Source organism: Urocitellus parryii, chromosome 16 (genome assembly GCF_045843805.1).
Source record: "Urocitellus parryii isolate mUroPar1 chromosome 16, mUroPar1.hap1, whole genome shotgun sequence".
NCBI classification, from domain to species: Eukaryota; Metazoa; Chordata; class Mammalia; order Rodentia; family Sciuridae; genus Urocitellus; species Urocitellus parryii.
The window spans coordinates 24,160,255-24,166,196 of NC_135546.1; positions in this window are offsets into that span (position 1 = coordinate 24,160,255).

The following is a 5,942-nucleotide window of genomic DNA, read 5'->3' on the forward strand; positions in this document are numbered from 1 at the left end:
TTCATACTGGAGAAAGACCATACAAATGTGAAAAAAAGTGACAAAGCTTTTAATCAAAAATCGGAAAAAAACTCGGCACCGGAAGCTTCATAGTGGAAAAATGCCGTACAAATGTAAAGAATGTGGCAAAGCGTTTAATCAAAAATCATGCCTTACTCAGCACCAGAGAATTGATACTAGGGAGAAACCATACAAATATCTATAATGTAGCAAAGATTCTAATTGAAGGTCACTTCTTAGTCAACACCAGAGACTTCTAATGGGCGAAAAGCCATACAAATTTGAGATTGTGGCAAAGATTAATCAAATAGAACTTATTTGACACCAGAGGATTAATATTAGGAAAAAGCCATAGAAGTTTAAAGAATGTGGCAAAGCTCTTTATCAAAGATCACACATTTCTCAATACCAGAGAATTCATACTGGGGATAAAACATACAAATGCAAAGAATGTGGCAAAGCTATTCTATTAGGAAAAGTATTGTTGTTCACCAAATATTTACACTGGATGAGAACCATGTAAATGTTAAGAATGTGGCAAATTTTAAGTATGCTTCAAGTGTTAACAAGAAACAGGTCATTCATACTTGCAACAATTCTCACTAATCCATAGACTGTAAAAGTCATTTCCTGTAAGATCAAACCTCATTGGTCACCAGAAACTTCATACTGGGAAGAACAATTACAATTGCCCAGAAATAGCTCCGCAGCACTGACTCCATAAAATTCCAACCCTTGTCCAACTGGCCATTAATCATTAGCGAATGGAAGTGGGCAGGAAGCATGATTGGATGCTCCGGCTTCTTTTCTTCTGTGGACCTCTCTAGGTTCAATTGTCATTTCCTCAGTTTCTCTGTATTGATTGAATTCAAATCATCTTTTTTTCAAAAGCAATATTTGGACTTAAAGGCCTATTTGTACCAAACCAACACATTAATAAAATTATCTTATGCCTGAAGTCTATGATCACATCAATAGTTTTCCCATAATCTCAAGTGGACAGAATAGTCCTATGTCAATGTCTTATTTATTTATTTTATTTTATTTTGGGTGTATACCGAGGATTAAATTCAGGTGCACTCATCCACTAAGCCACATCCCAGCCCTATTTTGTATTTATTTAGAGACACAATTTCACTGAGTTGCTTAGGGTACCACCTTTACTACTAAGACTGGATTTGAACTTGTGGTTCTCCTGCCTCAGCCTCCTGCACTACTTGGATCCAAGGCATGCATCCCTGAACCCAGGAATCAATGTCTTTTGCATTGTAGTTAATTAAAAAAATTTACTCAAGATTTCATGTCTATAAAAAGCATTCAAAAGATTGTTTTGTTACACTTTAGGCATCAGATTCTGGCTTTTAAAATATACTGCACGATGCATCTTAGCTTTCTACATCAAATGCAGAGTTCAAAAGTTTGAAACCAGGTGGCTGAGAAACAAAGATATAGAACAGCAAAATGCAACACATGATGTGGTTAAATCCCCACATGTAGTGGGTATAAATGCTCACACTAAGTAGACATCAAGAGGCCTGTACATGACCCCTGAGGGTCCTGAGCCTCCATTCAGACTTTTGAGCCCCTGAGCCTTCAGAGGGTCTGCACAAATGAGAAAGAAGCATACTACCTTTTCCCACCCCTAAAGATACTATAGCGTTTAATAGACAGACCAGAGGAAGCACTGTGTGTCTTTGTACCAAAGTGTGGTTCTACTTGCATATATATGACATCTGTTTTGGAGAACACTGGGACAGTAGGGGAGCAGCAGGGGAGTTCAGGAAAGGAGAATCACAGTTTCAAAACCAGCCTCAGCAATTTCACACAAATCAAAGCAACTTACGAAGATCCTAATTCTAGATAAAAAGATTTGGGAATGTGTCTTAGTGGCAGAGAGCACTTTGGTGTGATCCCTAGTACAAAAAAAAAAATAGACAAAGAGGCTCAGGTTTAGTGGTCATTCAGAGTCAGTTTATGCTGTACATAATTCTGAACAATTGCATTATTTAAAAACTATTTTTAAAAAATTATACTAGCTATAGTTACTTAGTGATTACCATAGTGCTATAAAGCACAGATACCTCCTCTTTTACTGTCACAGGAATACCTCCATAATAATCCCACAATATTAAGATGATGCCTCTGTTGATGGAGGGATTCATTTGGTATCCTCTGTTCAATTACTCTCTCACAACAGCTGTGCACTTAACCCCTGAAAGTTTCAGTAATTCAGACTCAAAAATCATGCCTTACTCAATTCCAGAGAATTCGTACTGGAGAAAACCCATACAAATGTAACAAAGGTGGCAAAGCTTTTAAGAAAATATGCCTTATTCAACACCAGATAACTCATACTGGCAGTGGTTACACCCAGTGGACATTGGGCATTCTAGAGGCAGTTTTATTTTCAAGTAGGGAATAGGATTACTAAACATCATCATGATGGGCAAGCCTCTTACCAAAAACAAGCCTTTGGTCTCTAAGTTTTACCATGCTGAGGCTCAGGGTAGATCATACATGCTGAAAAAAAACCTGGTATTTTTCTAATTTTTTCTCCCAGTGCTTTAAGCACAATGATTGCCTCCAAGTAGTGAGGAAGGGAGGAATGAAACAAGAGAAGGAGCAGAAGGAGACACACAGCATATTATCAGAAGAAACCTAAAGCCTTCAGGCAGGAGAATTATTAATTTGGGCCTGATTGTGGTGATACTAACTCTCTGTCAAAGAGTTCTACCAATCTTCCCAAACTTACCAGTCTTGGGTCACTTGTCAGTATGAAGCCAGATGCCCCTACTTGAACAACATGCAAGATTCTTCCTTAGCAGAAACCCCATTGAGTACGCAGTCTTTCCACCTCTTCTTTTCTAAGAATGAATAGTGAGTCCTTGAGGACTTCACCTGCATTCTTGTGCACGTATGCACGCGCACACACACACACAATATTCTGGCCATCAGAATCTGCAACCCCATGCTGGAGCTGGTGACCAGGGACATTATCTTGCCATCTCCAAGAAAAACCTTTGACTTCTGATCCTGCACATTCCAGAATTTTCTGGGCAGTGTTTCACTTTCCCCTTCCAAGATGACATCCGAGAGAAAAAATGCTACAGTGAGATTCAAAGCCTTTTCACTGCCATCTTCTCTGTATCTGAGTAGTCTTTCCTTGTCCCATACATCCTGAGTTTGTGCCAGGCAGTTATCACCTGGTGTCAAATTGAGGATAAAAGGACAGAGGAGAGATTGTTGAAAGGCATCAGAATTCTCTGCTCTGCTGGCCAAGATTTATGGCTCACTGGAAGACACTCTATTAAAACAAAGAGTACTGTTGCTCTGCAGTCACTCACAAGGCTGCATAGGGTCCATTAAGCAAAAAAGAAAAAAAAATGATCACAAACACCGTTCCTTGCCTGAGGGAGCAGAGAGCAAGCCTCTAGAAGAACCTACAGAGTCATTTTCTTTCTTTTTTTTTTCTGGAAATACAAAGTACTTATGTTACCAAGGCCTTTTACAGTTGTGACTCTCTTCTTTGACAATGGGGCTTTGCTTACCATCAAAGGGATAAATTCTTAAACTGTGTATGTGTGTGTGTGTGTGTGGGTGTGTGTATTTTGGGGGCAGAGGACGTTACTGTGGATTTAACTCAAGAGTATTTTACAGCTTTTCTACTATACCTGAAGAAGATCCCTAGATGTGTTTTTGAAATTTTACTGTGAGCCAGGATCTCACTAAATTGTTCAGGCTGACCTTGAACTTACAATCCACCAGCTTTAGTCCCTTGAATCACTTGATTTATAGGCATGGACCACCTTACCCAGGCATGCATCACTTCACCCAGTCATGACCTTCTGGAGAGAGCTAGTTTTTAGAGATAGTCAGCCATCTTCCCAAGTTGTTCATGTCAAAATTAACTAATATAATTATCATACTACCAATATCCTTCTAATTTTGCTCCCAGCATCCAAAGTCAGTCTTTGTGTGATATAATAATGGCATGTCCAGTTACCAGAATAACAGAGATGGCTCCTGCCCCTAAAGCTCACTGAAAATATAATAACATAATAACCCTAAATCCACTTATGTTGTATCATCTTTTCTTCCTGTGCAAATAGAAGAAAGTTCTTTTACATGTTCTCCGTCACCTCCCACACCCCTATCTCCTGACCAACCCTGGACCTTCCCAAATGGCTCTTCACTACTGATAATAGAAAGCTGTAGCTCTCTGTGACAGTGCATGTGTTCATGTGCATCTCCTATATATGATTAAAACAAACCCTAAGGACTCTTATGACAATGGCAAATCTATAAATCTCCTCAAATGTGGGTTGCAGAAGAGGTACATTAGCAGATAATGTCCACAATAGTCTGGAGTAGAGCTAGGCTTAGATTCAAATTTGATATATCTTCCCATCTTCTCAGTTACCTTCCTTATAAACACTTTAAAGCATCAAAAAAAGGCAGGCCATATGTTCTGGGTGTTCATAAAACAGAGTATACCTTTCAGGAGAAGAAAATATTGTCTCTACTTTTCTCTTCCAAATTGGTATTATTAGGGCCTATGACCATATCTCTGCCACTATCAGGACTTCAGGCTATGGGCAAATAGTCAGCCTTTCCTGTATGAGGAGGAGGACCTGCACTATTTTAAATAAATTTCCTGCTGCAGTACTATAGTAGTACTGTAGTCAAAGACCCTGGCTTCATATCACTTCCTGGAATCTGCAGTAAAACCTGCCTCAGCATAGGGACACTTCAGGGACTCTGATGGGAGCAACCAAGAGAAGCCCCCAGCCACCTGCAGAGTGCCTCCACTGGCAAAAAAAACAAAACAAAACAAAACAAAACAAAAACAAAAAAAACAACTCTCGTCATCTAGTGGTCTTATCAGGCAACTGTGGGGATCTGCACATCATGATCCAGAAACTTTATTTAAGAAAACCATGGTCCATCCAATCATGGTTACAGTGCAGTAACATGGCCTTTAGAGATTTTTTATCTTTTTAAATATTTTGTTTTTAGTTTGAGGTGGATGTAATTTTTTTAATTTTATTTTTATGTGGTGCTGAGGATCAAATCGAGTGCCTCATGCATGCTATGAGAACACTCTTCCACTGAGTCACAAATCCAGCCCCCTAAAGGGTTTTTAAACAAGAGATTAGGTATCACTTTAATCTCTGGAAGTGAAGTAAGGGTTAAAATGTTTACAGGGATTGACTCTTAGCTGTGGGTGTTGTGGTTGAAGGTCTTAATGAGGTCATTGCAACCGTATTCTGTGAACATCTCAGCAGTAGACATCCATGCACCTAGCCCCTTGGATCTCAGGGTCTGTCAGCCAGGGCTGAAACTAGACAATTTTGGATGCAGGTCATTAAGGTGTAAGTTAGTGAGGTCATAATAACTTCTTTTTTTTTGTAAAGTGGTGAAAAAAATTGTTCTTAGAGGAGAGACCAAATCAGGGCACAGATTGAAAGCCCCAACCATGCAACTGAATGGATCATAAATATTAAGATTTGTGAGCCACTCTGAGACTCATACAATAAAGCTGAACTGCAACCTGAGAACCCACATTTCTATCCAGTTCTCTGGTAAAACTGATGTTTGTCTGGGGCCCATTCTTTGGGACGTAGGATCAACAACAGTATGATTTAGGATAAACTACTTCTTGCTAAATGATAGGGGACAGATGTGAGTGGTGAGAGCATGGGGTTCAGAGAATAATTCTATAAAGTGGGGGTCACTGTGCTGACCCCCACATGCTTTTCTCTTTATGAAGAAATTAACCTGCTACCCTGCCTGCCTTAAGTGGACGTGGTAGATCACATTGATCAGTAAACTTTCTGTTGTCTGCAGGGGAAAGTCAGGTATAAAATGTCCATAAGAGGAAGCCATGTTACCCTAAGAAGGGAACTTTTGTGACTCTTTCCACATACCAGATTCTGAAACCC